At 36.2% G+C, this 19,327-nt stretch overlaps 1 protein-coding gene across 1 annotated transcript in view; it reads left to right on the plus strand.

Annotated features, from left to right (window-relative positions):
- The first annotated feature begins 10,353 nt into the window (after window positions 1-10,353).
- The window catches only part of DDC (dopa decarboxylase), a 113,068-nt gene continuing 104,094 nt past the window's right edge, over window positions 10,354-19,327 (plus strand). The window contains exon 1 of the mRNA XM_020981309.2: window positions 10,354-10,462. The gene's annotated coding sequence lies outside the window, so the exon portion shown is untranslated. The remainder of the gene's footprint in view (window positions 10,463-19,327) is intronic.

The following is a 19,327-nucleotide window of genomic DNA, read 5'->3' on the forward strand; positions in this document are numbered from 1 at the left end:
TCTCTGAACTTTTACAAGCGAATCATACCTCTTCACCCTCACCGGAATTGCATGCAGTCTTGTTATATAGACCCTAAAAGAATTCTAGTAGATTAACCAGGCATAATTTTTCCTCCCAGAAACCATGAGTCCTTTCCCTAACCTACCCTTTATTGTAGGTTCCTTTAATTTGCTATAGAGAAGGGAGATTCACTGGACTTTGATTTCTAGAGTCCCAGTGGAACTCTTGTTTAATGAGTGGGAATTACAATGCCAATTACGCAGGCCTCCTATGCTATGGCTCTTTATGACATCAGTTTCCCAGTTCTGCCCTGGAGTTAAATATCTTGACAACCTGTATGCCTACGCTCATTTGTCCTGGTAATTTATTTAAATCTAGTTTGTCAATTTGCATTTACCTACATTTAACATTTTGCTAATATAGTCAGGACAGATAGGGCTAGAGGCCCACATTGTATCCCCTTAATACGGGGAAGGAGAAGACCTGTACTAGTGATTTCATTGGTCTGAGAAGCTCTCAGATCAGTAAATTCCCTCTACAAATGCAGTTTGGCACCTTCTTCATAATTTATAATCTCAGAGAGTTGTCTTAAGCCCCGAGAGTTTAAATAACTTGTTTAAGGTCACTCAGCAAGTGTATATCAGTGGCAAGACTTGAACCCAAGTCTTCCTGGCCCTGAGACCAGCTCTCTATTCACTATGTCAGGCTGCCTCTAAAACGGGAGAAAGAAAGCAACTGGCTGCCTAAAGACGGATGAACTGGCCCAGGTAGGGGCCAGAGCAGGGCCCAAATAAAGCAAACAAAGCTTCTGGGCCATTCCGCAGTGGGATCATATCTGAGAGTATTCGCTACACTTCCAACCTGGGTGAAATAGGAAGACTGAGTCTCAAAAAACAAAACAAAATAAAACTGTAAATGCATGAGATTGGCCAACTGAGGAAATGGATGTATGTGTTGCTTCCTAACTCTCAGTATGGGACATACAGTGAACCCCCTAAGGAGGCAAGGGACCTAAGGACACTTCCAGTTCTTGGTTTCCTCATATTCCAAATGAGGCTGTTCTTTTCATGACATTTACCTTGAAATTCCTAGAATTAGCAAGGGAAAGAAAAAAAATCTCACAAACTTAAAATTAAAAGCCCTTTGGGAACTTAAAAAAATCCTTGGTTTTCAAAAGTATAGTTTAATTCCCCAGTAGAATGCTTTTCAAATTTCTTAGAATATTTATTAGACTAAATGTATTCCAATGTCCTAAACTAAAGTCAAATCTAAATTAAAATCATTTTTTTTTTTGGCTAGGCAATGGGGTTAAGTGACTTGCCCGGGGATCACACAGCTAGTACATGTTATGTGTCTGAGGCTGGATTTGAACTCGGGTCCTCCTGAATCCAGGGCCGGTGCTCTATCCACTGCACCACTTATCTGCCCCCTCTAAATTAAATTCTTAACAGCTCTTTTCTGCCTAATTCAAATTTGCCTTTGGTGGAACAGTAATACAAGTGACCTTCTGTGATGCTTTATTCACCTAATCATTTTCAAATAAATGGACTATACTTCTGCTATAGCTAGATAGTGCATCTAGGTGGCACTGTGATAGAAAAATGGGCCTGGAGTCAAGATGACCTGAGTTCAAATCCAGCTTCAGGTGCTGCCTAGTTTTATAACCCTTGGCAAGTCAGGTAACCTGTCTGCCTCAGTTTCCTCAACTGTAAAATGAGGATAATAAAAGCATCTAACTCACAGCATTGTTGTGAGGATTAAAGGAGATAATAGCTGTCAGAGAGTTTGACACCAGTTTCCCATTTCTGCCTTGACAGTGTCTGTCACATAGCAGGTACTTCATAAACGCTTTTTTCCTTCCATCCTTCCTCATTAGAGTTAGGATGGCTATACAAAGGAAAACAAAAGTGTTGATATCTATGACAGCAACAACATCAGAGAGAGAAATCTGAACAAGATTGTCCCAGATTACCTAGCTTGCTACCTACCTCACTGAGGAGCTTGAAGCCAATTGGTAAGAATTTCTTCCAATTTGCTTCCTTGAAATTTCTCCATGTCATCACACACTCTCCTTCCTTACTTCTTTCTCAGATGACAAATACCTCCACTAATGCACTGATGCTGCCTACTCTCTCCTGCCTTCTCCAGGAACATGCTGTAGCTGTAATATCCTTCTTCTCAGGCATCTTCATCAGATCTTTGTTCACTGGTTCCTTCCCATATGCCTACAAATATCTTCAATTCTCCCTAATGCTAACAAGAACAACAACAAAAAACCCTTTTACTTTTCTACCATACCCGGTTACCTCTCTTTTCCTTAATAACTTTTCCAGTCATCTCTCTTTTCCTTAATAACTTCTTGTTCTGTTGTGTCCAACTCTTCATGACCCCATTCCAGGTTTTCTTGGCAAAGATACCGGAGTGGTTTGGCATTTCCTCCTCCAACTCATTTTGCAGATGAGGAAATTGAGACAAACAGGGTTAAATGACTTGCTCAAGGTCTCACACAGCTAGTAAGTATCTGAGGTCACATTCGAACTCAGGTTTTCTTGATTCCAAGCCTGGCATTCTATCCACTGTGCCACCTAGCTGCCCCTGCTTTGACAGCTACACTTCTTTAAAAAGTAATCTATAGGGGCAGCTAGGTGGCACAGTGAATAGAGCACCAGCCCTGGAGTCAGGAGGACCTGAGTTCAAATCCAGCCTCAGACACATAACACTCACTAGCTGAGTGACCTTTGGCAAGTTACTTAACCCCATTGCCTAGCTAAAAAAAAAAAAAAAGAAAAAGGAATCTATAGCAGGGGCCAAGATAATGGTATAACAGGAAGAAAGCAAGCTCTCCCCTACAACTTCACTATAAAGATGTGGAAATACACCAGATTGAGTTCCGATCTGGAAATTCAAATGTATTCCTGCTCCCATTCCTTTCCATTCTAAGATCATCAAAACATAAAGGAATCACTCCCAGACCTTCTGCCTGATACCAGTGAGAAGGGCAGAGCTAAGATGGCAGGGCAGCAGGAATGAATAGTGTGGTCTCCTTCTCTCATCCACTCGGGGAGGGAGGACTCTCCTCAAAACAGATCAATAAAATACACCCAGACTGAATCCTGAATAAGAAATCAAAGAAAAGGTCACAATGAAGTTATTTTTCCAATCTTGGTCAGCATAAGGCAACAGACAGAGTGGTTACAGGCCCTAGAATATATACTAAACAGGGAACGGGTTCAGAAGCAAGGGAAGCTTACATGGCTCAGATCTCAGGAACAAAGCAGGATCTCAGTTTCAATGTTTATTCCAGGTTAAAACCTGTAGCAGAATAACCAGGGCAGGAATCATGGTACAAAAGCAGGCCTACAGTTCTGTCACTCTGCACTAGCAGAACATTCCAGCTGGCTGGGCCCAGCAACAATTGACTGCAACTCTAAGGAGGCAAGCCCACACATCTATTGCTCAGAGCCAAGTCCAGGTCAGGGACTTGCAGAGCTCAGACTTGCCTTGGATCAGGAACTTTTGGGAGCACTGAAAGCTTATAGGATCCCAGCTTGAGCTGTCCCTGAGATACTATAATCTAGGAAAGCAGAAGTAGGACAGGCCTAGACATTCTGTCCAGGAGTATGCAGAACCTGACCCTAATAGAAAGTCCAAAGTCAGGAAATAGGCTGGAAGAATGAGTGAACAACAACAATAAAAAGAATTCCATTATATAAAGCTATTATGAACACAGGGACAATCAAAATACAATCCCAGAAGAAGAGAATGACTCCAAAACATCTACAAGTAAAGCTTCAAAGAAAAATACTGCTTGGGCATAAGTTCAACCAGAACTCCTAGAAGAGAAGAAGCAAGATTACAAACACAAAATTTTTTTAAATGAAATTAGAACACAAAAGGAAAAAAAATTGGAAAAAATGGGAGTTATAGAAGAAAGAACTGAAAGGAAATTAAGGTACAAAAGATATAAAACTTTGCCCAAGCTACAAACTCCCTGAAAGTTAGAATGGACCAGATAGAAGACAATGATTCTATAAGGACAACATGAAATATTAAAAAGAAAGTCAAACTACTGAAAAAAAAATAAAAGAAAATTTAGGAAATTTAATAGTAAAAATGACCTGGAAAACAAATCAAGGAAGGAAAAATTAAGGATGACTGAACTACCTGAAAGCCATGATAAAAAAAATAATAAAATAAATAAAGCTTTGATATCATATTTGGGAAAACTGCTTAGAATTCTTGGAATCAAAGGGCAAAATAGAAATAGAGAGTACTTAAGTCACACCCTGAAAGAAGCTCCAAAATGAAAACTCAAAGGAATATGACAGCCCAAATCTAGAGTTTCATGGTCAAAGGTAAAAAAAAAAAAACAACAACTTCAACCAGCCAGAAAGAAATAATTCAAGTTCTGAGGAGCCACAGTCAGGATCACACAAGACTTAGCAGACTCCACTATAAAGAACCAGAAAAATTAAAATACAATATTCCAGAAGGTAAAGGAAATGAGCTTACAAACAAGAACAACTTATCCAACAATACTAAGTATAATTCTGTGGGGCGGGGATAGGGAAATGGACCTTCAATAAAATAGAGAACTTTTAAGCAATCCTGATGAAAAAACTAGAGCTACATAGATACTATGAAGTGCAAACACAGGAGTCAAGAAAAAACCCAAAAAGGTAAACGCAAATAAATAATCTTAAAGGACTAAACAAGGACAAATTACATTCTAATATGGGGAGATGATACATGTTTCCTTTCTGAATCCTATTATCAGTAGGGGATCAGAAGGAATTTAATTAGACAGAAGGTCTGGGAGTGATTCTTTTATATTTTGATGATCTTAGAATGGAAAGGAAGGAGAACAGGAATACATTGGAAAGGAGGAAGAAAAAGGTTAAAGGAAATTGTCTTATATATGCAAGAAGAAGTCTGTACAAAGAGGAAGGGGAGGGGAAGTTGCTGAACTGGACCTCACTCTTATCTGAATTACTCAAAGGAGGGATCATTGCAAATAGACACACAATAAGGTATAGAAATACATTTCATTCTACAGGAAAATAAGAGGGAAAGAAGATAAAGGAGAATTAGAGGGAGGGTATGTAAGAGAGGCATTAATAAATCCCTAGACCTAAGAAAAATAAACTCTAAAGATATACAAAAATATTTATAGCTCTTTTTGCAATGGCAAAAAATTAGAAACTGAGGAGGTGCCTATCAAATGAGGAATAGCTATACAAGTTAAGATAAATAAATGGAATGGATTTACATAGCACTTATATTTATATAACATTTACATAGTAATTTAAGGTTTATAAAACATTTTACAAATGTCATCTGATTTTTATTCTCACAACAACACTGGGAGGTTGGTGCTATTATTAACTCCATTTTATGAGGATAAGATGGGGGTATTGAGGCAGCCAAAGGCTAAGTGACTTGCCCAGGATGACACAGAGAGTAAATGCCTGAGGGCAGGTTTGAACTCAGGTCTTCCTAATTCCAAGTCCAGGGTTCTATCACTGTGTCACCTAGAAACCAGATCAAAAATATGTAATTTAACAATCACTGGATTATATGAAAGTTATGGCTAAAAATTAAAAAAAAAAAGCCTAGATACAATATTTCAAGAAAGCCGCTCAGATCTTTCAGAACCAGAGGGCAAAGTAGAAATAGAATCCATTGCTCAATTCCTGAAAGAAATCCCCAAATGAAGACTCTCAGGAACATTAAAGCCAAAACTGAGAACTTCTGGGTCAAAGAAAAATACTAACAGCCAAAAACAAAGAATTCTAGTATGGAAGAGCCAAAGTCAAGGTTGCACAAAATTTATCAGCCACTACTATAAAGGAGGGCAGAGCTTGGAATACAATATTCCAAAAGGTTAATGGTATAAGTTTACAACCAAAAACAATTTGCTTAGCAAAATTAGTAATAAAATGGATCTTTAATAAAAACAGAGGACTTCTGAGTTTTCCTGGAAAAAAGACCAGAGCTGTTTAGAAAATCTGAAATACAAACACAAGAATCAAGAGAAACATTAAAAAAGTAAACATGAGCAAGCAATCTTAAAGGACTAAATATTCTAGTATGGAGTGATGACAAATATGTTACCTTTGATCGCTGTTATCATCAGCAATTACAGGGATAATCTAATAAGACAAAGAGCCTGGGAGTAGTTTTATTATGTTCTGAGGATCTCAAAAGGAGCATGGAAAAGGAAAAGAGGAATACACTAGGGAGGAACATGGAAAGGAAAAACCGAGAAAATTGTCACTAATAATCAGAGAAATGCAAATTAAAACACATGAGGCTCTGCCTTATATCCATCAGATTGGCAGAGTTGACAAAAAAAAGGAAAATGATAAATGCTATAACTGTGGAAAAGCAGATACATGTATAAACTCTTAGTTGAGCTGGGAACTGACCTAGCCATTCTGCAAAACAATTTGGAGCAATTTTTTAAAAGGGGTGGGGGTAATTGCGAAAGATGTGGACTGTTGCATGCTCTTTCCAATGAGGTCACTATATTGTTAGTTTTCTTTAATAACTTTCTTTTGTTATAAGAGATTTCTCATAGAGTGAGGGTAATTTATAAATGTTTGTAACATAAAAACAAAAAACATCAATAAAACTTAAAAATAAAAACAGAAATCATGAAGGAGATGGTTTCAGAGAAACTTGTAAAGACTTACAGGTCTTTATGAACTGATGCAAAGTGAAATGAACAGAACCAGAAGAACAATTTATGCAATAACAAAAATATTCTACAGACAACTTTGAAAAACTTAAGAACTCTGATCAATACAATGACTGTGTATGTGTGATTCCTGAGCACTCATCATGAAGCATGTTCCTGGTAGAGAGATGATATACTCAGAGTATAGACTGAGACAAAAAAAATCATGGCCAATGAGGCAATTTATTTTGGCTGACTGTACATGTTTGTAACTGGGTTTTTGTTTTTCTTTGTTTTTCAGTGGGATTGGGGTGGAAAGGAGAGAAGGAAGATTTTCATTGAAAAAATTTAATTAAAAATTTTTAATGGTCTTAAGCTGCTTTAAGCAAGCTACTTTAGGTTGCTCACCCACCCATGTACCCTTTTCTCTCTCTAACCCTTTCTTATCCCACAACCAATGCCTAATTGGTCACTCCTTATTCAGTTACTTTCTCCTCTCTTGACTTCAGAGATATTTATTAACTGTATGAATCTGGGTAAGGTATTTAACTTCTTTAGGCCTCAGTTTCCCCATTTGTAAAGTGAAGAAGTTGCGCTCAATAACTTCTCCCTTGCAACTCTAAAATCTAGGATCCTGAAACCTCTTGGCTTTCATGGTTCTCAAACTAGTCCTTTTGTTTCCTTTGCAGGCTCTTCATACTCTTTAGGGTGAATGTTCCCTAAGGGTGTGTCCCTAGCCATTTTGCTTCTCTCCTTTCATTCTTTCCCTTGGAAATCTTCAATGATAACATATGTAAAGCATGCTTTAAAGCTTAAAGTACTACATAAATAATAAATATTATTATTGTTAAGTAGAGGTCTGCTGAAAGTACCTAACAAATATATGAGAGGTACCAAACGCTATAGGAAGCCTAGGGAGGAAAAGGTCATTTATCTCTGAAGATACCAGGAAAGCCTTCATGGAAGAAATGACATTACAATTGTATTTTAAAGGATGGGTAGAATTTCAACAGATAAGGGCAGGTATGGCAAGGAGGTGATAGGAATGAGTGATGAGAGAAGAGCATTTCAGATATAGAGGACAATCTGAGCAATCTCATTCATTCCCACAGCTTAGCAAGGGTTGGTTGGAAACTGGTCTGAGCAGGATAGAAGTGGAAGCATAACACATGGGTAACATTCGCAAAAGCGAGTTGTGGTAAAAGTGTGTATTGCTATGAGAGCAGATAATGAATATGGGTGAGTATGGTAGTGGGGAGCCCATAGGTATGCATTTGGGGAGTGATGTGATCATCATGGTGTAAGGTATATGTCTATAGGAGTAGGACTCATGACCTGCTGACTTGGATTTCCTTTCCATGTATACCAGTACTGGAGTAAACAACAATGGGGAAGATACCTCCCTACCTCACCATGAAGACATCCCCCAGAGGAAAGGGCAGATGAGAACAATGTGTTCCAAAGGCCATGGAGGTGGCTGAAGCAGGCACTGTGAAAAGCCTAGAATTTGGTCAGCTATTGAAGACACTAAGGTCATCCACTGCATTCCTGGGCCATTGCCAGACATCCTGACTTTTGTCTTGCCACTGGACTTTGATGACTCTGGAAGAATGAATAAGGCTGATTACTTTGTGCAACTCTGCCTCACTTAAATCCAACTTACACATGAGTCAAGACATCACCTTTGATGTCATTAGTCCTCTTTGAAAATGAAGAACAAAACGACAGAACAACTCTACAATGAGAGCTGTAAAACCAGAGATTCCATATTGTACAGTCTATTTGAATTATGGGAAGTTGAGCTTGCCTCTGGATTTCTGTATCCACAGAAAATTTCCTGGTGAGAGGGCGCTGAGAAAGCTGACTTAAACCTTTCATTTACATAGATCCTGATGATCTCAGTTCTCTGCTCCAAAGCCTTCAACAGTTTCTTCTTTCTCCTCCTCCTCTTCCTTCTTCTCTTTCTTCTTTTTCTCCTCCTTCTTTCTCCTCCTCATCCTTCTTCTTTCTCTTCTTCTTTCTCTTCTTCTTCCTCTTCTTCATCACCTTCTTCATCCTACCAGGTAAAGTTAGTACTCCTTAGCCTCCTGATTGAGTACGCAGTTTGGCTCCATTAATCATTTCTGGATATAATTCATACTACTCTACTCTCCAAACATTGGACTTCTCACTATCCCACATATATAGTGTGGCTTTCCCCCTTCCGTGTCTTTGCCCATGCTCTGCCTTATAACTATCCATTTTCCTGATCTCCATTCTTTAAAGCATAACTAAAATGCTATTTTTTCCAGAGAGCTTTTCTTGACTCTAGTCAGAGGCAATCTTTCCCTCCCTAGCATTTGTGTGGTACTTCATACCTACATTAGGCACATATTATGCATTATTTTTATGTAGGGCATGTGCTTTTCGTCCAGTGGCAAGTGTAAATCCACGTGGTTTGTCTAAATGCAGCTCACAGTGTGGCATGAATAGATATCTTTGAAATTTTGCCCAGTCTTCCCCAAGTGAGACTTTGATTCCTGTCTTGAGGAAAGCAAGAGAAGGGGCTGTAAATGAATAACAAGTAAAACCATTTATCCAAGTAAGCACAAACAGAAAACAGAAGTTATACAAATTAGAATATACACAAAAGTTGTTGTTGTTCAGTCATTTCAGACTTTTCCTGACCCCTACTAGAGTGGTTTGCCATTTCCTTCTCCAAATCATTTTACAGATGAGGAAAACTGAGGCAAACTGGGTTAAATGACTTGCCCAGGGTAGTTACTATGTGAGGCCAGATTTGAACTCAGAAGATGAGTCTTCCTGACTTCAGGCCCAGCATTCTATCCACTGTGTCACCTAGCTTGCCCACAAAAGTACAAAAGAGTCAATGAGTTCTCCCAGTTGGGAGTGAGGTATCTCAGCCCAACCAAGAGAGATCCCCTTATCTCACACACAAAAAAAAAATGCTCCAAAGTCTTTGGAGAGTTAAGTTGGAAATCAAGGACAGATTGAGGAGCTAGATTTCCCCTGCATGCCTGCCTTCCAAAGTCTTTTCTCTTTCCATAGGTCATTCCCCAAAGAGATTCTGGAACCTCTGGTGTGTGTCTCTGAAAGCAGGAAAGAAGCTTTTCATCTCTAAAGCAACCCTACCCTTCATGCAGGCAAGTAGGGAGTACTTATTTTCTCCACTAATGAGGAGAGTCCTATTCAAACACTCCACGTTTGAAGCCTGGGTTACATATATTATATTTGTCTGTGTATGTGGCATCCTCTCCGTATGTTCCATGAGGGTAGTGACCATGTCTTATCTATACTCTCTATCTCTACCTGTATCTAGCCTAATGTTCTACACACTATAAGTGCTTAATAACGTTTATTGAATTTAGTGAATTGGGTTGAGTGGAATTGAACTGAGTTGAATTGAATTGAATTAAATTAAATTATTCATCCAACTAATCCTATTCTAGATTATTTTTTTATAGAAAGTAGACTAAGTCCATTGAGAAGAGGGATGTTAGAACCAATATTTTTTTTACTGATTTACTTTTCTCTCTCAAAAAAATATTCACTAGAGGAGAAGTTTCTCAAGATGTTATGACCTTTCTCACTATGCAAAGTTAATGATTAAATGTGATGTGAGAGTGAAGAGGTGAGGGCCTGAGATGTATGTTTTTAGCCTGCAAAAGTGGGTGCTAGTCCAAGTTCCATAATTACTGATCTCCATTTTCCTCATTTCCAGAGGTCTGACAAGCTCTGTGAAGGTTCTGCGTACCTTAAGAAAGAGCTGAAATCCAAGACAAGTAAGTCAAAAGATCCATTTTCAAAATAGAACGAGCCATTCTTAATTGAAGTATTATCGCTGGAAAGGGGAGTATTTTATACCTGGAAACTTGACTTCGCTGAACGATACTATTTCTAAAGATTCTGTTAATTATTAACTGTGGTTTAGACTTGGAGATAGTCTCAGTGCAATTTTCTGGGAATTTCTGTTGACTATATTTATCTTCTGTAAGTAAATGCTAGAGGGACTTGCAATTCTGTGGTATAGTTTCCCTGTCTTATGTAACCTGTATTTGTTTGTTTTTATTTTAAATGGGTGGTAAATGATTTGTCTTATTTTAAATTACTATTTTTATTTTAAATTGAAAACAAATGATGAAATAAACAAAAACAAATAATGAAATAAATATGCAAACTAAGGAGACATATCTTTACACATATGATACTGTGAATTTTAAGAAAATATTACAATAAACAGCAATAAATTTATTTGTTTTGTATCTCTTTCCAAGTTTGTCCCTAATCCTATTACCTTTGACTTTGTTACACATGTGCATATAATTTTTATGTTATGGTAACATTTATATAACATAATTTATTTGGCAATTTTCCAATTATTGGACATCTAGGTTACGTCTAATTTTCTACTGTCTTTATAATAAAGTTCTTGAACTTCAGACCCCCACATTGTAAATGTTGGAGGGGATGTGGAAAAATTGGGACCTCAATTCATTGTTGGTGGATCTGTGAGCTGATCTGACCATTTTGGAGAGTAATTTGAAATTATGCCCAAAGAGTTATTAAACTGCCTATACCTTTTGACCTGGTAATACCACTACTAGGTCTATTTCCAAAGATGATTAGGGAAAAATACCCTATATGTTCTAAAATGTTTATAGCAGCTCTCTTTTTTTTTCTTTTTGTTTGAGTTGATCAACTGTTTTATTTTTATTTCAGAACTTTCCTTTAACATGGTTAAGGCAACAATTGAAGCATTAGTTATACATTATTAAAGATAAGATCATCACAATTTTGTGCAGTTCTACATTTTGCCATTTGCAATGCTCATGTGGAATGAAACCAAGGTTGCTTAATTTCATTTTTATAAACAAAATTGGAACAGAAAACAGTTATTCCGAAAGTACAATGGCAAAGCATTAAAACTACTACACCAGAAGAAAATTAAAAGGAACAATATCATTTTCTACAATATCTAAAATACAGGTACCTGATTATAATATTTTTTAAAGTCTGTATTAATTATCTTAACCATAATTGCTTATAGGAAGAGTAGTTTAACTATGGGAAACTTGAGGCCATGAAAGTCAAAACTCTTGAAAGGTTCACATCTGTAAAATCAGTATAAGGCTATAAATACAATTTACAGTTTGAATACAAAATTGTGTCAAACAGTAATATTCCCAGCTATAATACAATACAAAGGCTCTTGTGCAGCATATGCTTTTGGGCTTTCAGTAAGGTTTGTGTGTCTAATACAGAAAATGTTGAGTAAACTACCCAAGCTCAGCAAAGTTTCCATTATATGAAAGATACAATTGGTTGAATTTCAAACTTCTGGGGTAGCATGATCCATTTAGATTTTTATAACGCTTGATGCCATCCTTTTCATTACGTGTTCAAAGATGAAAGCAGACATGATTGTAATGGTAACAAGTCCCAGATATTGAAAGTATGTTTGCAACTTGAGAGTCCTTCAGGCCAATTACATTCTGATCATAGATTTCACAAATGTTGTGCTCAGTGATAAGACCACTACTTGCTACGGAATTGTCTTTCACTATAGATGTTATTCTTCTATTTTTAAAAATGAATCCAGCATGTCCTGTACTATCATTATACAAAGCACTGGAAATTGCAGGGATTCCTGTCAACTGGGGAATAGCTAAACAAGTTGTGGTGTATATTCATGATGAAATATAATTCTGCTATAAGAAATGATGAGCTCAATGATTTCAGAAAAACATAGAAAGACTTCCATGAAATAATGATGAGCAAAATGAGCAGAACCAAGAGAAGATTATATACAGTAACAACAATGTTATTTTAAGAATAACTTTGAGTGACCAAGTCATTCTGACTATTATAAATACCCAAATTAACTACAAAAGTCCTATGAAGGAAGATTCTATCTGCATCCAGAGAAAGAACTGACACACACACACACACACACACACACACACACACACACATGTATATGTGTGTGTGTATGTGTGTGTCTGTTTCTAATAGTAGCCATCTCTGGGGGGAAAAGGGAAAAAGAAAGTTACATGATAACTTTGATGTATATTTAAAAGGAATAGCAAGTCATATATAATAGATCTGTAGTTTCAGGTGCAATCCTCTTTTATTCTATTCAATTTTGTTATGGAAATGCTTGATAACAAATAAATATATATTTATATAGAGTATAATATATTAAAAATATAATGAAGTTCTTGTAATGGAATTAATTGGCCAAATAATATGGTTAATTTTCTGTCTCATTATCATTATCACATGAAAAGTTTACATTAGTCTGCAATACTAATGTGAGTGCCTGTTTTCCTGTAGAACTGCTAACATTGCATTCTAGCATTTTCTGCTGTTTTTGACAATTTAGTCAGTGTTATAGTAAGATTATCTTGATTTACATTTTACTATTAGAGTATTTGAGCCTCTTTTCATGTAGTTATTAACATTTTATATTTTCATGTTACAAAATTATCCATTCATGTCCTCTAATTTCTCCATTTGTGTCATGCATTCAACATATATACCAATATAGATTCTGGATGTGCATAGAGTAAAATGCATAGAGTAAAAATTTATTGAATAATATATTTTCTCCAGTCTTTTATTTTATTTTTTTTTAACATTAAGAATACCTATTGATTTTTCTTCAACATATTATTTATTAGACTTCTGTTCTTAGAATTTAGTGTATGGTATGATATATGGATCCAAATTAATTTTTTCTTTCATTTTTGCCATGCAATTATCCAATTTTCTCATCAGTTGAAAAGAAAAAAATTAATATTCTCCCTGGAATTTTTAGATATAGATTTGTCAAACACTAACCTGTTATATACATTGATTTCTATTCCTGAGTTCTTGATTTTGTTCTTGATGCTTCTCTCCAAATCTAAACCTTCTATATGTGTTCTTGATCCCATCCCCAACTATCTTTTCCAACAGATTTCCTTTTAATCATTTCATGTCTTTCTGTCTCTGTCTCTTTGTTGCTTTCTTTTTTCTGTCTGTCTCTGTCTCTGTCTCTCTCTCTTTCTCTCTCTCATCTCTCTCTCTCTCTCTCTCTCTCTCTCTCTCTCTCTCTCTCTCTCACACACACACACACACACACACACACACACACACACACACCTTCTTATTTCCTGGCTCTTTCCCTGATTCCTTCAAAGATGCCCAAAACTTCCCGCTTCTAAAAATGAAGCAAAACAAAAAACAACCAGCCTTTACTAACTATCCTTCTCAAGCTATCATCTTAAAGCTTTCGTCTTTTTCACAGTCTCCCAGAAAAAGCTATCTATGCTTGTTGCCTCCACTTCTTCTCCCCTTTTTCCACACTAACCATGGATGCCCTACAGGGCTTGGTCCTCTCTTCTCTCTATATACCATTTCATTTAGTAATCTTCTCAGCTTCTATGGATTCAATTATTATCTCTATGCTGATGATTCTCAAATCTGCTTGTCTAGCCCTAACTTCTCTGATGCCTATTAGACATCTCAAATTAGATGTCTAGTACATATCTTAAACTTAACATGTCCAACAATGTACTCATGTTTTTTTTTCCCAAACCATCCTATTGCTGTGCATACCCTCCTATTACCCTACCCTCCTGTCTAAAACTCTCCTATTACCACCATCCTCCCAGTCATCCAGGTTCCCAATCTAGGTACCTTCTTCAGCTCTTCATTCTGTCTCATCTTCCTCTTTCCATATCCAATCTGCTGCCAAGGCTTGTTGATTTTACCTGCATCATATCTCTCATATATTCACTCTTCTCTCCTCTGCCACTGCCACTACACTGATATAGATCTTCACCATCTCACATCTGGACTATTGTGATAAGTTGTAGGTTGGTCTCCCTGCCAAAAAGTCTTTCTTCACTCCAAACCGTCCTCTACTCTGCTGTCTCCCTACCCCACCCCATCTCAATAACTCCAGTGGCTCCCTGTCTCCTTTAGGGTCAAATTTTAAATCCTTAAGTACTTAAAATCCTTAATAATCAGCTCTCCTCCCTTTCCAGCCTTGTTACATCTTAAGTCACCTTTACAAACTCTATGATCCAGTGACACTGGTCTTCTTGCTGTTCTTCCCACAAGATACTCCATCTCATGATTTTAGGCATTTTTGCTTGCTGTGACCCATGCCTGGAATTCTCTCCCTCCTCATCCCCACCTCCTGGCTTTTCAGTTTCCTTCAAGTCCCAGATAAAATCTCACCTTCTACAGAAAGACTTTACTGATCCCTCAGTTCTGGAGCCTTCTCTCTGTTGATTATATTCAATTTCTCTTATATATATATAGCTTATTTGTACATATTTCTTTGCATGTTGTCTCTCCCATTAGACTGTGAACACCTTGAGATCAGGAACTGATTTGCCTTTCTTTTTATCCTCAGCACTTAGCACATGGCACCCTGCCTGTCATATAGTAAGCCCTTAATAAACGTTTATTGAATGACTAATTTCACAACCCTTTGTATTCTGTCTTCTGATCTCTTCAAGTTTACCAACAGTCTCATAACTGGAAAACATGACAGTATTTCCTTAGTCTTCATCCTTATTTACCTCTCTGAAGAATTTGACTCTGTTGACCACCCTTTTTTCCTGGATGCTCTCTCTTCTCTAGGTGTTTGTGACTCTGCTTTGTTCTGATTCCTTTACCTCTCTGATGCTCTCTCCTCCCTGTTAGTCCTTTGTTGACTCATCATCTATATCATTCCCATAATTATGGGTTACCCATACTTTAAGGATAATAGGATAATAGATTTAGAGCATGAAGAGATCTTAAAGGTCTTTGAGTCCAGTACATTCATTTCATAGATGAGGAAACAGGTCCAGAACAGTTAAGTAACTTGCCACGGTCACACATCTAGTCACATGACTATAAATAGCTTTGATTTCTTCTTCTGAAAACTGCCTGTTCATGTCTTTTGATCATTTATTAACTGGGGAATGATTTAAATTCTCATAATTTTTTTTTTGGCTAGGCAATGGGGTTAAGTGACTTGCCCAGGGTCACACAGCTAGTAAGTGTCAAGCATCTGAGGTCAGATTTGAACTCAGGTCCTCCTGAATCCAGGGCTGGTGATCTATCCACTGTGCCACCTAGCTGCTCCCAAATTCTCATAAACTTGATCCAGTTCTCTATGTTTGAGAAATGAGACTTTTATCAGAGAATCTTGCTATAATTTTTTCCCCTCAGTCTCTTGCTTTCCTTCTAATTTTGGCCACATTGGCTTTCTTTGTGCAAACTTTTAAAAATATAATGTAATCAAATTTATGCATTTTACATGACCTAATGCTCCCTATCTCTAGTTTAGTCATAAATTCTTCCCTTATCCATAGATCTGACAGGTAAACTATTCCATACTCCCTAAATTTGCTTATACTATTACCCTTTATGTCTAAATCATGGATCCATCTTGACCTTATATTGGTATATGGTATGGTCTATATCCAGCTTCTGCAAAACTGCTTTCCAATTTTCCTGGAAATGTTTTGTCAAATACTGAATTCTTGTCCCAAAAGTTTGGATCCTTGGGTTTATCAAACACTAAATTATTGTGGTCATTTTCTACCGTGTACTGTGTGCCTAATTGATTCCACTGATCTATCACTCTTAGCCAGTACCAGATTGTTTAGATGATTATTGCTTTGTAATACAGTTTGAGATCTGGTACTGCTAGGCCACCTTCATTCACATTTTTAAAATTGATTCCCTTGATATTCTTGACCTTTTGTTCTTTCAGATGAATTTTGTTATTTTTTCTAGCTCTATAAAATAATTAGCTTGATTGGTATGGCATTGACTTAGTAAACTAATTTAGGGAGAATTTCCATTTTTATCATATTGGCTCATCCTACCCATGAACAATTACTATTTCTTCAATTGTTTAGATCTGTCTTTGTGTGAAAATTGTTTTATAATGGTGTTCATATAGTTCCTGGGTTTGTCTTGGCAGGTAGCCTCTCAAGTATTTTATATTGTCTGCAATTATTTTAAATGGAATTTTTCTCTCTATCTCTTTCTATTGGACATTGTTGTTAACATATTGAAATTCTGATTATTTATGTGGTTTTTTTAATATCTGCAACTTTGCTGAAGTTGTTGATTGTTTCAACTAGTTTTTTTTTTAGTGGATTCTCTAAGTATACCATCATATCATCTACAAAGAGTGATGGTTTTGTTTCCTCATAGTCTATTCTAATTCCTTCAATTCCTTTTTCTTCTCTTATTGTTACAGCTAGCATTTCTAGTACAATATTAAATAATAGTAGTGATAATGAACATCCTTGCTTCATTCCTGATCTGATTGGGAAGGCACCTAGCTTTGTTAAACCCATTACAATGGGGATTTGTAATCCCCATTATAAAAAATGCTTGCTGAGTTATAGATACTACATATCATTTTAAGGAAAGTTCTATCAATTCCTATGCTTTCTAGTGTTTTTTTTAAATAATAATGATTGTTGCATTTTGTCAAAAGTTTTTTTCTGCATCTATTGAGATAATCACATAATATTATTATTGGTATGGTCAGTTATGCTAATAGTTTTCCTAATATTAAACCAGCCCTTCATTCCTGGTATAAATCCCATCTGATCCCAGTGTACGATCTTTGTGATACATTGTTGTAATCTCCTTGTTATTATTTTATTTAAAATTTTGTATCAATAAGCATTAGGGAAATTAGTTTATAGTCTTCTTTCTCTCTTTCTGCTCTTCCTGGTTTAGGTATCAATACCATATTTGTGTCATAAAAGGAATTTGGTAGGACTTCATCTTTGCCTATTTTCCCAAATATTTTATATAGTATTGGAATTCATTGTTCTTTAAATGTTTGGTAGAATTCACTTTTGAATCCATCTAGTCTCGGGGATTTTTTCTTAGGGAACTCATTTATGGCTTGTTTAATTTATTTTTTCTGAGATAGTGTCACTTAAGTATTCTATTTCCTTTTATGTTAATCTAGAAAATTTATATTTTTGTAAACATTCATTTCACTTAGATTGTCAGATTTATATGGCATGTAATTGTGCAAAATAGGTCCTAATAATTGTTTTAATTTCATCTTCATTGGTGAATTCACTCTTTTCATTTTTGATACTGCTAATTTGATTTTCTTCTTACTTTTTTCAAAAATCAAATTAACCAACAGTTTATCTATTTTATTGATTCCCCTCATAAAACCAGCTCCTAATTTTATTTATTAATTCAATGGTTTTCTTACTTTCAATTTTATTAATTTTTTCTTTGATTTTCAGGACTTCCAATTTGGTGTTTAATTGGGGGTTTTTAATTTATTCTTTTTCTAGTTTTCTTAACCGCATGTTCAATTCATTGATCTGCTCTTTCTCTATTTTATTGATATTAGCACTTAGAGATATAAATTTTCCCCTAAATACTGCTTTGGCTGCATCTTGTAAGTTTTGGTATGTTGTCACATTGTTGTCATTCTCTTTAACAAAAGCATTTATTGTTTCTATGATTTGTTTTTTGACCCACTCGTTCGTTAGGATTAGATTATTTAGTTTCCAATTAATTTTAATCTATGTTTCCATGGCCCTTTATTGAATATAATTTTTATTGCATTAATATTTCTGCTTTTCTGCATTTGTTTGTGAGGTTTTTATGCCCCAATACATGGTCAATTTATGTGACATCTACAACTGAGTTGGGGGAGGGGGATTTCTAATTGAAATAGCAAGTAGGAATAACTGTCTCTCTTTTGTTTACATTTTCACTTTTAATGTCTTCCTCCTCTCTTATTGCTATTTCTAGACCCATGTCAAATAACCATGTTGGGAAAGGGAACATACTTTCTTTAGTATTGTGTTTATTTTGAAAGTTTCTAGAGTGTTTCCATATTCTTTGGATATGGATTGCATTGCATCCATTGCAAATAGTGCTAGCTTTTGGTTTTAGATATATACTTTTCATCACATTAAACAATAGCCCTTTGATGCCTAGAGCTACTCTAACCTTTACTTAAACATGAATACATCTGACCACATCCCTGAAGAATGGTCTTTTGGTGTCCAATTGAAACTTTTAATGGTGGGAAATTCACTGACACTCAAGCAAACTCATTCCATTTTGGGCCAGTTATACTTTCCAGGAAGTCCTTCAAAAATCTGAAGACAACTATTCCATGCCCGAACCTCATCTTTTCTTCACCATTTTCTTCAACTAGTCCTCGTATGTTGTCATTTCAAATCCCTTCATAATCCTGGTAGACCTTTCCTTGTTATGTTTCCATTTGTCAAAATACTTCCTAAAACTTGACAGTAAGAACTGAACAGAATGTTCTGGATGTAGTTTGACCAGGACAAAGTACATATGTGTCATCCTGGACACTCTGCCTCTTCCTAAACCATTTTTAAGTTTGAGCCAGCTTTTTTTTTTGTCTGCTGTGTGATTCTTCTGACTCATGTAAGCTTGCAATTCACCAAAACCTTTTTAAACCTTTCACTCCCCCCCACCCCAGAAGAACTTTTGCTATGCTTTGCCTCCTCTATCATGTACTTGTACAATTGACTTTTTGAACCTAAGTGTAGCATCATGTGTTTATTCTTACTGTATTTCATCTTATTAGATGTGGCCCATTATCCTAGCTTGTTGAGATCTTATCAGATCCT

Source organism: Phascolarctos cinereus, unplaced genomic scaffold (assembly GCF_003287225.1).
Source record: "Phascolarctos cinereus isolate Bilbo 61053 unplaced genomic scaffold, phaCin_HiC Scaffold_4;HRSCAF=312, whole genome shotgun sequence".
NCBI classification, from domain to species: Eukaryota; Metazoa; Chordata; class Mammalia; order Diprotodontia; family Phascolarctidae; genus Phascolarctos; species Phascolarctos cinereus.